We start from the raw sequence: 13073 nt of genomic DNA on the forward strand, positions 1-13073 counted from the left end.
TAAAAACAATAAAGGTAGATTGGAGAGAGAGAAGGCACATATTTAATCTTTACAAGCATCAAGAAGCCAGCAATACAACAAAAACCGCAATAGCAAAAATACGTAGAGGTGTAAGACAGGAGTGCTCTCTTTCACCCATATTATTTAATCTTTACATTGAAGATGCAATAAATAAACTGAAAGAACTGATAGAAAGGAATTAAGATAAATGGAATTGATATTAACTGGCTACGGTTTGCGGATGATATAGCAGTTTTAGCTGATTACGAAAACAAACTGAAAGCCACCCTAATAAAGATGGAAGAAATCTTCACACAGTATAGCCTAAAAATTAATTATAAGAAAACAAAATTATTAATTAAAAGTAAAGCAAATCCGATGAAAATAAACCTGGAAATAAATAATAACCTACTACAACAGGTATCCTCTTTTAAATATCTTGGAAGTCTTATCACAGAAGATGGAAGAAACCAATCAGATATTAAAGCACGAATAATCCTAGCCAAAAAAAAGCATTCTATAAGAGAAGAAACATTTTTATCAGTAAAGGACTTAGCATCCAGCTCAAAAAAAGGCTAGTGAAAACATACATATGGAGCATTGCATTATATGGTTGTGAGGCCTGGACTCTAACAAAACAAGACATGAAAAAGTTGGAGGCATTTGAACTTTGGTGCTGGAGAAAGATGATGAAAATTAGTTGGACAGAAAGGAAACATAATGAAGAAGTTCTTAATATAGTTCATGAAGAGCGGTCATTAATGAAACACATCAATAAGAGAAGAAAAAGCCTAATTGGACACCATTTGAGGCATGGGGGATTGATTACAGAAATAATGGAGGCGACTGTAGAAGGAAAGAGGCAGACCAAGAATTTAATATATAAATAATATAATGATGCTAATTTACGCTAAGAGTTATGAAGAGATAAAAAGGAAGTCACAAGACAGGATGTTGTGATGTGCTGCTATATTTACCAATTTTCGGATTGATGCACCAAAGAAGAACAAGAGACCGATGTAATCAAGTTCTCTTCATGAAAAGTCATCTGATATCTTCAAATTATTTGGAGTAATAGCGAATTGGAGAGGGGGGGGGATATTAAAACATATAAGTTGCTTAAGAGGATTTTATAGGATTGGTATGGAAGCATATCAATAATTTTTCTCCTACCTAGAATGTATGATTTGAGCCATATAAGTTGCTAAGGGGATTATTATCAGATTAACGGGGTAGACGTTTTACATAGAATACAGGAAGGCAAAGGAAGAACAAGTGTACTACCAAGTCCACGTGTCTTCGTCGCCATTTCGTAACTGCTGCCGAAGTTAGCAAAGTATTATAATACAAAGTTATGATTTATTCTAATATGAATCGTAACTTTATGTTACAATAACACACACACACACACACGCGCGCGACAGTGGGACCTCCCGCGATTAGTCTTTTGACTTCTTGGAGATCTAATAATAATAATAATAATAATAATGTGGTTAGCAGGGAAGTGAGGACTCGATATTTTCTTGGAGGTTGGTGAATAAGTGGAATTGAGTCTGTTGTGAGTGCTTCGTCAGTGAATGAGTTCAAAGCGAAATATGACAGGCACTGTGCAGGTATTGATGGTTTGTGTTGATGTTAGTGAACTTCTCACGATGAGTCTACAAACTCCATGGAGGTGCCCATATAATAATAATAATCTTCATAAGATCGTGTAATCAAATTAAACCGAATATTAAACCCAATGAAAGCAACTGGTTCTTCAGACATCGTATCTTCATTCTCTTACGCTATTTTTTCAAACTGTGAAACGAGGTGCAGAAAGGTAAATCTTTTTCTTTTTTCACCTCCCTAAAGTATAAATTAAATCTTATTACAAAATAGCAGTTATCGGCGTTCTGGATGAAATTGCTTTATTTAGTTTATAATGAAAATCCACTTATAAAAAATTTAAGAACTCATACCCTAGTACATTGGGCCGAGGGGTTAGATAAAGTGAGTCTTTTCTAGACATTAAATGTGGTGTGGAATAGCTGAAATTTCATTCAGATATACCACATTTTTATTTAATTTTATTGGGTGACTTATTACTTGCAATCATAATTAAAAGAAGTGGAAAGAAATGGGGTTTAATAAAGTGCATATTTCCTCCCTCCGTACTCTAATGTAATACTTTGTCGCGGAATTTAATTTTACACAGTGTGCCTGGCTGCTCTGTAAAAAAAATCAATCTCGTAATGAAATTGATTTTTTACAGGACAGCCCTTTGAATAAAAGAAACAAACGTGTTTATAGTTTCGATCGCTAGAGTGTGTTGTAAGCGCAGGCGCAACTTTCGAGTCGGGTGAAACAGCAGTTTTCGTGTGGCAACCGTGGAAGTAAGAGTGTGTGAGTGGCGCGTGTCAAAACTTGCGTCATGGAGTTAAGCGCTGTGATAAAATTTTACTGTAAATTAGGAAAAACTCCTACAGAAATAAGACCTAAAAAATTTACGGCGATGACTGTCTGAGCTGTGCACAGTTTTTTCCCATTGGTTTCTAACGTTTAAAGAGGGGAGGAAGTCCACGCTATGGACGGCCAGTTTCTGCACGGACAAATGAAAATGTGATGAAAACTAGGAAAAGTGTTACCCATGAAAGGCGAATAACCACTAGGAGTAATGCGATGTCTGTACCCCCCCCCCCCCCCACTCATGCGACGTATGAGGAAAGAACTGTTCCTCCCTATTCGCCAGATTTGGCTTCCGCAGACTTTTCCTTCTTCTCAAAGATGAAATGTGCCTTGAAAGGGGAAGAGCGACACTGAGGACATCAAATGTAATGTGACTCAGAGATAGGAGGTTCCCGTTCAGAACTTCCGCCGTGCCTTCGAACACCTGTACGACAAATGTAAACGTTGTGTGGAATTGGAGGAGATTATTTTGAATCTGTGTAATTGACAATTTCAAATATACTTATTTTTTGATATAATAATTGTTGTCTCTTATTTTCTAACAGGCACACTGCATATGTTGTAATTAAATTCACTTGTCTTTGTTCTCCACAAAGAGAATAAAATGTTACGTAATTCCTTTTGTAAAATGTTGTTGTTAGAATAAATCGTAACTTTATATTATAATGCTTTGTTAACTTCAGCAGCAGTTACGAAATGGCAGCGAAGACACGTGGACTTGGTATTAGACTTAGTTCAAAGAGTGCGCTGTATCTTCAGTCAATAACTGAAAGCTTGAAGCTGGCGTGCGCATGTGAAGTGTAACAATTAGATGGGAAAGAGAGAGGCGGAAAGATGACGAAATAAATATAGTTACGGGTAGCCATTTTCGACAACAGAAAGGGTTATAGGGACGTATTCAGAGACCTATCGATTTAATTTATCCAAAGTAACAATTTCTTTCAAACTGTGTACGACCACGAGAAGACAGAAGAAAGCCTTGAATATAGTTTTTGTTGTAATGAATAATAACTCAAAGTTCTGATAAAGCAAGTTCCAACATGAGGTAGGTCTAATGTTTATTTATTATAACCCAGTGTTTGTTTCCTGTCAGTGGATGGAATGGGGTGGAATATTTTATCTCAAGTAGAAAGTTATGTGTTTCTTCTAAATCATGTGGTATTGGATGCATTACAGAAGGCAAGAAAAAAAATTCTGTTTGTGATGTGTGTGTGTGTATGTGAGAGAGAGACTATTTACTTAAACATAGTTTATTTTGTATTAGTTTCTCTAGAGACACTTGTGTTATTTTGGAGAAAAAGATTAGTGAATGTAATATGAGTTTCAGTAGTTTGATGAAAGCTAGTAAAGTCTTCAAGATAGATAAAATATTGGAGGCGAAGCCAGAGATACTTAAATAATATTCGTGGTACTAATGTAATAAGTTTTAACTAATAACTTATAACTGTACAAAACATATATGGAATTTAGTCAGGTGCAAGTAAATAAATAAATAAACACCAATGAACCAGTACACCAATCGCTAATATTTCGCTGGTATTATATCCAGCATCTTCAGAGCATACAAACAAAGTTTGTTACAGTAGCGAGACAACTGCAAATCCAGTGTGACAGGGGGGACTAGTATGAGTAACTGTAGCGTGCAACACAAAGACTAAAGTCCTAATTAGGCGCCATCCAAGTTAAAAAACAAAACAAAGCATATATTAATTTGGTCTTAGGATGACTGTCTCCCAAATCTTTGGTAGATTTATACAGCCATACTTGTTGAGGTTTGGAGTATGTTTTAGGGCTTCTGTTGATTCCAGGAACAATCTCTCTGACTTGTAAAAGCTTCTGTGCAGTACGTTTTGTTTTTTTCGAATTGATCCTCTGTGCAGGAGTATCCAAAGCATGGTCTGCCAGACCCGACTTGCCACCATTGCGAAAGTGCCGGACATCCGCCTTGGTATGTGTGTGTGTGTGTGTGTGTGTGTTCACCGAGGCGGATGTCCACAGTTCTTCCTGTCTGTCCATAGCAGGCTCGATGACATGAACAGGGCACTTCATAGACTCCTGGATGCGATAAAGGAGAGAATCTGTCTTTAGGTGAACGGATGAGAGTTACGAATTTCACATAAAGTTTAAATAAAGTGCGTAGTTGGTGTTTGTTAGCACCCTAGATATCTTTTCAGATGTGCCTTTAATCTATAGGATGGTGATAGTTTTGTTGCAGTCTTCTGTGGTATGAGGGCTGGATTTTTGGGGAGCATTTAGTATTTTATCTATCTTATGAGGATTATAGCCATTGGTCAGGAAGGTTTGACGCAGGTGAGAAAGTTCAGCAGTGAGAGCAATGTCATTGGAACAAATAGCTCTAGCCCTAAGGGTTAGTGTTTTTAAGATACCATATTGTTGAGAAGGGTGATGGTGTGATTGTTTGTGTAAATATCTCTCTGTATGTGTGGGTATTCTATTAACCGAGAATGATAAGGAACCTTCTGGAAGATGTGCGATTAGTGTGTCCTGGAAGGGCAGACAGTTATTGGCTTCTAGTTCCATTGTAAAGTGGATTTTAGGGTGTTGGCTATTTAGATGCACTAAAAATGTATTCAGTGTGTCTGGGCCATGTGGCCAAATAATAAACACATCATCAACATAGCGTAGCCATAGACTAGGTTTGAGAGTGGCTGTGTTGATAACTAGCTTTTCCAGATCTTCTGTGTAGTAATTGGCTAAGGGGGGGGGGGAAGGGAGAATACCATAGCTGTCCCATGTTATTTGTATATTTTCCCTTTCCATGTAAAATAACCTGCCTGTACTGTGAATTTAAATAGTTGAAATATATCAGGGGGAAATTGTGAATTTAGTAAGTTAAGAGCTTCAGTTAATGGTACATTCGTGTATAATGAGCTGATATCAAAACTAGCCATTAAGTCTGAACTTTTTAAGGTGTGGTTTTTATTTTATTCTTTTAAGGTTATTATTCTACCCACCTAAAATACTTTTTAGGTGGGTAGAATTTTTAACAAAAGAGGGAGAATTGTTTGTGCAAGTGGCTAGTAGTTTGGCTAAATGTTTAGCAAGTTTATATGTGAGACTGTTTATACTATCTACAATAGGGCGAAAAGGAGTAACTTGTTTGTGAATTTTTGAAGCTCCGTGTATATCCTGGGTGTTTTAACGTGGAGGGATTTGAGTTTCTTGACTGTTTCTTTTGGCCAGGAAGTGACTTTGTTCAATAACTTGCACACCTTATTCTTTTGTGAGTTGGTGGGATCTCTGTCTATAATTTGATGTGTTTACTGGTCTTGGAGAAGTGCGTGCATTTTGTTTTCATATTCTATTGTATCTATCACTACAGTTGTGTTTCCTTTGTATGATTTAAAAATCAGACAAAGGAAACACAACTTTAGTGGTTATTATTATTGCCACATTATAGTAGCAATATTAACCACTGAATTGCTATATTATAGTAATATTGCTTTGTTATTTCCACTATAATATAGCAATATTACTATAATATAGCAATTATAGAATTATAGAATAAAAGAACTACGCAATAATAACCACTTTATTGCTACGCAATAATAATGTGGTTATTATTGCGTAGTTCTTTTAGAGCCATGAATTCTTTTTATGGGATATTATTTTTTGGAGGCTTAGAATCGATTAAGATGTTGTCCACGTCTAATCGAATATTATTGGCTATTGCTGGAGGCAGGTCGTATATCCCACGTTCAACGGAAGCCATTATTTTGGCTTTTGGAACTTCTTTTGGAGTAACGGCAAAATTGTGTCTCCGACTTAATGCACCCGTGGCTTCTTTGGTTAAGGTTACCGATGATAAGTTAACAACGACGCCATCTTGATGTAATTATGGCCGCTGCGTAGCAATGCGTTGTTGGAGGATATTAAATTTCTTCTGGTGCCGGTTTTTAACTTTGGCAAATTCTTTGTTGGCTGTGGAGTCGGAGATGTTATCCAACACACCCTTTAAAATCCACTTTACAATGGAACTAGAAACCAATGACTGTCTACCCTTCCTGAACACACTTATCACACGTCTTCCAAAAGGTTCCTTATCATTCTCGGTTTATGGTTTATAGAAAACCCACACATACAGAGAGATATTTACACAAACAATCACATCATCACCTTTCTCAACAATATGGTATCTTAAAAACACTAATCCTTAGGGCTAGAGCTATTTGTTCCAATGACATTGCCCTCACTGCTGAACATTCTTACCTGAGTCACACCTTCCTGACAATGGCTATAATTCCCATAAGATAGATAAAATACTAAATGCTAAATACTGAATAATATATATATATATATATATATATATATATATATTATTCAGTTTGCGCCTGCAAGTGTTGCAAGTCTAGCTGATCCTGTACGTAGTGCAAGCCCAAGGCAACTCGTGGTAAAGGTGGTATAAGATCTGATCACTATTCTTAATATTTACCTTTAATGCAAATCACATCTCCTGGAGGAGATGTATGATGCTATGTATTAAAGGCAAGGGACCACTACCCAGACCGGTTTCGACCTTTATTGAGGTCTCATCATACATCTCCTCCAGGAGATGTGCTTTGCATTACAGGTAAATATTAAGAATAGTGATCAGAACTTATACCACCTTTATCCCGAGTTGCCTTGGTCTAGATATATATATATATAATCTCCGGCACTTTCGCTATGGCAGGTCGGGTCTGGCAGACTATGCTTTGATCTACCAGACCAATTGAAAAAGAAAAAAAAAACAAGTACCGCACAGAAGCTTTTACAAGTCAGAGAGGTTGTTCCTGGAATCAACAGAAGCCCTGAAACATACTCCAAACCTCAACAAGTATGGCTGTATAAATTTACCAAAGATTTGGGAGACAGTCATCCTAACACCAAATTAATATCTTTTTTTTTTTTTTAAACTTAGATGGTGCCTAATTAGGACTTTAGTCTTTGTGTTGCACGCTACAATTACTCATATAGTCCCCCCTGTCACACCGGATCGCGGTTGTCTCGCTACTGTAACAAACTTTGTTTGTATGCTCTGAAGATGCTGGATATAATACCAGCGAAATATTAGCGTTTAAGTTAATAAATAGTTATTTTCTTATCAATTTGTGTTCTATACCGTGAAAACACAATCAACATGTGTGGCGAACACATAAGCCTTTCCACACTACTGGTTTATCTGTCTGAAGATAAACCTTCATCGGCAAACAGATCTTCAAACATTAACGGCAGTGATTTTCATTCCATTTTCAATCTTCAGCAATCAAGATGATGTCACATACTGCGATACGAAAATTATCTACCAGTGCCATCCAAGAAAGTGATAACTTCCATTCGAGCTCTTTTCAAAGAATGAAGAAGAAGAAAAACAATTTTGGTGTGAAAACGATGGATACGACAAGCTACAATCAAATGATTCGAAAAGAGACACTAATGGGTTTTTGAATGTAATTCCCATTGTTGTTTAATAACTGTACTGATGATGTCTATGATACTTAAGACGAAATATTTACATGTTATTAAAAAGTTAATTACTGTAGTATACGTGCGCATTTTTAGTTATGAATACTCCGCTGGTTTCACTATATAAGAAACTTCTTATCAATTATTCTTAATATAGCTATTGATAGATCCAATAGATTTTGGATATGCATTTAGAGATTGTCTTACTCGTGACCTTATGTATACCATAAAGTCCCTTTTACAGGTAAGCATTATAAGTAACTAATTCTTTCTCCATATAAAATTTCTTAAAATTTTTCACAGATTAGGCTTAGCTAGTTTAGGAATGAAGATGCAATTACGTGATTTTGGTAAATTTCCGGTTGTTGAATATTTACGGATAATGTGAAAGGAAATTAAGGTCATGAGGAAAGTGTATTATGTTACTTATTTTCTCCTTAACGTGTTAGCTAAATGTTTTGTCTCGACTAAGTAATCGGCCTCATAAATAATTAATGCCATGATAGAACAGTAAATCCTATCTAACTGCGTGTTTTCTTATTTCTGTTTATCTGTTTAATATAGAAATAAAACCCGGTTATCCCAAAGGAAATCTTCTCCTATCGTTGCATGAGACCTAATTCATCGTTAGGTTAAAGTACATGTGTCGTTCTTTCTGAATAGCTTACAGCGATCCCGAATTTCTAATATAATCCAAAAATACTAAGAATTGGGATGTTTCCGAATAGTAAATTTTGTTTGGTGTTTTGATAATTAAATCCATAATTCCACCCGATGTATTTAATTTAGTGCAACCTTTGTATAATTATTGGATTCTTTACTTCTATTTCAACTATCCTCTTTTAAGGCTTAATATTACTTATAACTTATACCTCTCTCTCTCTCTGTGTCACACACACACACACACACACACACACACACACACCAGAAATTCAGATTCGGTTTTTATCCCGTAAAGCAGGAAATCGACCAGAAGAACGCACTCCAATCAAAACAACTCAATCCTTCTATAATCTCTTCTATCCAAATTCTAGATAATCATGACTGATATGATGAATAACATGAAAATGTTTTCTTCTTATCTTTTCGTTTTTTACTTCCGCAAATAAGCCAAATATGCTAAGAAAATACTCGAATTTAATGAACGTAATATATGGCTTTATCGTTACCTCGGCCATAATTCCAATCAATTCATTTTAATCCTCTTTTTGTAACCCATAGTAGTCATATCTGCCTTTAAAGATAAGTTTGGTGAATCTAGTCTCTCTCTTTCTCTTTTTGTACCAGACCAGTCATTGCATATTCTTGCATTCCTTTACCTCATTTTTTCGTCTGATTGTTGCTTTGAACCCTTTAAACCGGAAATATGATAAGATAAAATCAGGTTATCATTAAACCTTTTTTGTATTTCTATTAGCACCTGTGCCCTGATCTTCACCCTCCCTAATCTTTCATTCTTTCATTTTAAATGTTCAATCATGCAATACAGAACAGAGACTAACACTTATCGTTTCCAGAATATCTTTATGTTTGGTTGATGCATTACTGATAGCATTTCTTCACTACCTGTATAGTCAGTGTATGATTCGTCTTGAATAGTAGTCATTTGCCGCTATTCTATCTTATGTTGACCTTTTATGGAAGTTAACATCTGCTCGATTCCTTCAGTAGCAGTGACGGAGCTACCGTGCCTTAAACTCAGCAATGTGATGGATTCCTAGCAAATGCAGGAGAAATATTAGTACTGCAACATATTGCTTAAATAGCTGAGACATCTGCAAGGCGTCCAAGGGCGGACTTATCACTGGTGGACACCACACACAGTCTACATTACTTAATTCTCCATGTACACACTACGCTCTCTACCGTCAACTAATAGTATTTTGCCTGTTAATTTAACTGTTAATAACAGTTGACCTCCCACGATGATTCTTTGACTCCATGGAGGTTTTTTATAATAATAATAATAATTACACGTATTATCTAGCCGATCTGCTTTTATGAACACCGTAAGTAAGGGAATGAAAAAAGCCGGGTTTCTGGGAGAAAAACTTTCCCACCTCCTTACAATATTGGCTAACTGATCTTTAGTTGAAAAAGCCCACATAGTTACTCCTCTCATGACGAAATCGAACTCAGGTCTTTGTCTAATCTAATGGCCCTCAAGGTTTAACTACAAACAAGCAAATGAGAAATTTTCTGAAGATTTGCAAAAAGTATTCTTAAAGAAAAAATCAAAGGCAATGGTTACTGTTGAAATACATGAAATGCTTAGCATGCTTGCGTTTGCATCCCGTTATTTACCATAAGTAATACGTGACTGCTATCACAGAAGGATCTGACATATTACATGAATCTAATCGTCATTTAAAATAGGCATTTAAAAAAAAAATAATAAAATAGATATATATATTAAATGCAATATAGACGGTTATCATTAAACCCAATGACCAATCCATATCATTGTATTATGTGAAGACATGGAGATAAGATCTGATTTATCCTTGCGTTTGTGGACGACATCGTTTAGATATTGTCCACGCTCTCTCGGATTGCAAAATTTTTTTCACTGTAACGTATACACCAGTCGTGCCGCAGAAACAGATCTTGTAGACACCAGGAGCTATGTCTATCCTGGTATTTGTAGATTTTTCAGTATATAGCATTTTTATGAACTCTTTTAGCCACAGGTGGCCATTTTGAAGGAATTGATTGAAGAAAATGTTAAAAAGAGGATTGATTATTGCTTTAAGTGATACGCAGCATCTTTAAAAATAGGAGAAATGTCTTCTTCAATTGGCACATTAGTAAATAATTATATTCAAACTAGTTAAAACGTCAGAATTGTATATCTCAAGGGTATTTTTTTTCAAAAAAATATGAGGAATTTTTGATAAAAGAGTCAGATTCTGTTGTAGCAGTTTTTCCTGGATTAGCTTGTTTAAGAAAAATTCATAAAGCGGGCACGTCCACACTTCGTGCACGCTTTATCTAGTTTATAATTTATAAATATTAAGTTTATAATTTATTCATAGAATGTGCTCGCTTTATGAATAAATTTTCCCCATAATGGATGATACGAGCTTTCCACCTAACATTCATTCATCAGAGGTACTTATAGGTTCTTACATCCCACGACCTGCCAAGAGTATTCTTGGCTTTCAGAGCCAGAAGTTTAGTAGAATGAAATAGTTTTATGTCTATAAATATATTCCTTTATGTAAAATTACCTGTGTTCTCCTTATCGGTTTTCGGGAGAGGAAACCATGTGACATCCATGTGAGACAGGTTAACTTACCTTCTTCTGAAAATCTTTTAGACAGGTATTTCGCATCCTAGACGAAATGCGAATCCATATCTGTCATGCGAAAGAGCATCGTCGTTACCGACTAAGCTACAGAGCTTTCTCTCAATTATCACCTTTAAAATTTTTATTTTGCCCTGAAGGAAACAGACTGTCGTCTTTCGCATGCATTTCCAGCCAGTTAACAGTGTGCATAATCCAAACGGATAGCCTATGATAACACTGAATCTTTTTTCTTTTTCGGGCTATTCATGTTGTAGGCAATACCATAGAGAAATGTTTGCCACGCTCACCAGCCAAAGCTTGCAGATTCCCTTTAATTCCTCTTTAAAGGAATTAAAGGGGATCGAATAGGAAAGACAGAGGCTGAATAATGGAAAATCCGAATAACTAAAAATAATGAATCGTGTCCCGTATACTTCAGTTTTGTAAACACTTCTTTTATATTTTTTGTAATAAAATTTCACAACAATACTTATGCGGATATTGTACATTGGTGTTTCTAAATTCGCAAATGACACTATGCTCGCAAAGGGTTGTCAATAAAAAAATAATATAGGCAGAAGAGTGGAACCACCTTTGCAATTCAATGACAAATGGCAAGCTTTCAATCTGTTTCTGATACGTTGCAACAGGAATATTCTTCTATTCCTCTTGCAGAACTACCCCATTGCTTATTACAGCCGCTGTGACCTGAAGCTAACTCGGGGTTTCGTCTCAAAGATGTTCAGTGAGTGATTGAGGTCTGGCCTCTGAGCCGGCCAGTCCAACACTTCAACGTTGTTTTGTAGAAGCCAGTACTCCATGCCATACGCAGTGCAGTATGGCATGGAGCATTGTCGTACTGTAACAAGCAAGGGTCAATGCCGAAGTACTTACTTCCACAGCGTCGGAAGTATGAAGTCGTCCAGAATGTCCAGGTCCATCAGACATCATGGTTTTGGACCCTTCCACTAATGAACCAAGCCCCATCCAACTGAAACACCTCATTCCATTACAAGTCTCCACTACATGATTCAAACTGTGGAATCATGCAGTCCTGTCGGAACCTTTCCCCGGGTAATCTCCAGATCTAAACAAGACCATCAGAACGAAACATTTGGAGCGTGATTCGTAATTCATGATTTAGATCATTACAAAAGGGCTTTCCACAGAACCAGAACCCATTTGCAATTATCAAATGTCCAGGAACGGTATATAAGACACCAATCCAAACGTGGTTTGGCGTTTGGGGGGGGGGGTGATGTATGGCTTGTTCTCAGCAGCTCCTAAGGCATGCAACTCTCTGCAGACAGTTCTAGTGCTGATAGGTTGACAGGTGTCCTTTCAGCATTTTCCAGTTGACTGCGAGGCCTGCCGCTGATGATGTGCGGGATGCTCAAATATTCTCAGACAGAGTCCGTCGATCTCAGTCAATAGCCTCCCAGAGCGTTTTCCTGCTGTGGTAGCACCATCAACTTCTACGAATGACATAAGCAACGGTGGATTTCGTGATACTGAGACCGGTAGCAATGTCACGGACAGAAAGAACACTGAAGTCTGTCAGTTCTGCTGAACATCTTGACATCGAGTACAGTGCAAAAGTGTACTCGATGTCAAGAAGCATATGGTAATGAAGCATATCCAACATTACCACGCTTACGGAGATACTTCCTGAATATTTGCATGTACTAGGATCTGAAATTTGGATGGCATGTCAGGTGTAGAAGACAAGAGTATACACTTCCGAATCAACAAATAAAAAAATAAATAAAATAATAATAATAATAATCAAAGAAAATGTGTTGAATGATTTGCAATTCTAATTTATTGCATAGAAAATAAGTATTATCAAATATGAATTAGCATCATCTAA

The 13073-nt window shown here is 36.5% G+C and overlaps 1 protein-coding gene across 6 annotated transcripts in view; it reads left to right on the forward strand.

Annotated features, from left to right (window-relative positions):
* LOC150110046 (nucleoside hydrolase-like) overlaps window positions 1-13073 on the forward strand; it is a 119239-nt gene that overhangs the window by 28905 nt on the left and 77261 nt on the right. The window contains exon 1 of one of the 6 annotated variants that reach the window (XM_090397706.1): window positions 3473-3493. The exons of the other annotated variants lie outside the window; for them this stretch is intronic. The gene's annotated coding sequence lies outside the window, so the exon portion shown is untranslated. Of the gene's footprint in view, window positions 1-3472; window positions 3494-13073 lie in introns of those variants that run through there. 6 annotated transcript variants of the gene reach the window in all.

The sequence above is a fragment of the Typopeltis vanoorti genome, chromosome 1, assembly GCF_054136105.1.
Source record: "Typopeltis vanoorti isolate ZY-2024b chromosome 1, IOZ_Tvanoo_1.0, whole genome shotgun sequence".
Lineage (NCBI taxonomy): Eukaryota > Metazoa > Arthropoda > Arachnida > Uropygi > Thelyphonidae > Typopeltis > Typopeltis vanoorti.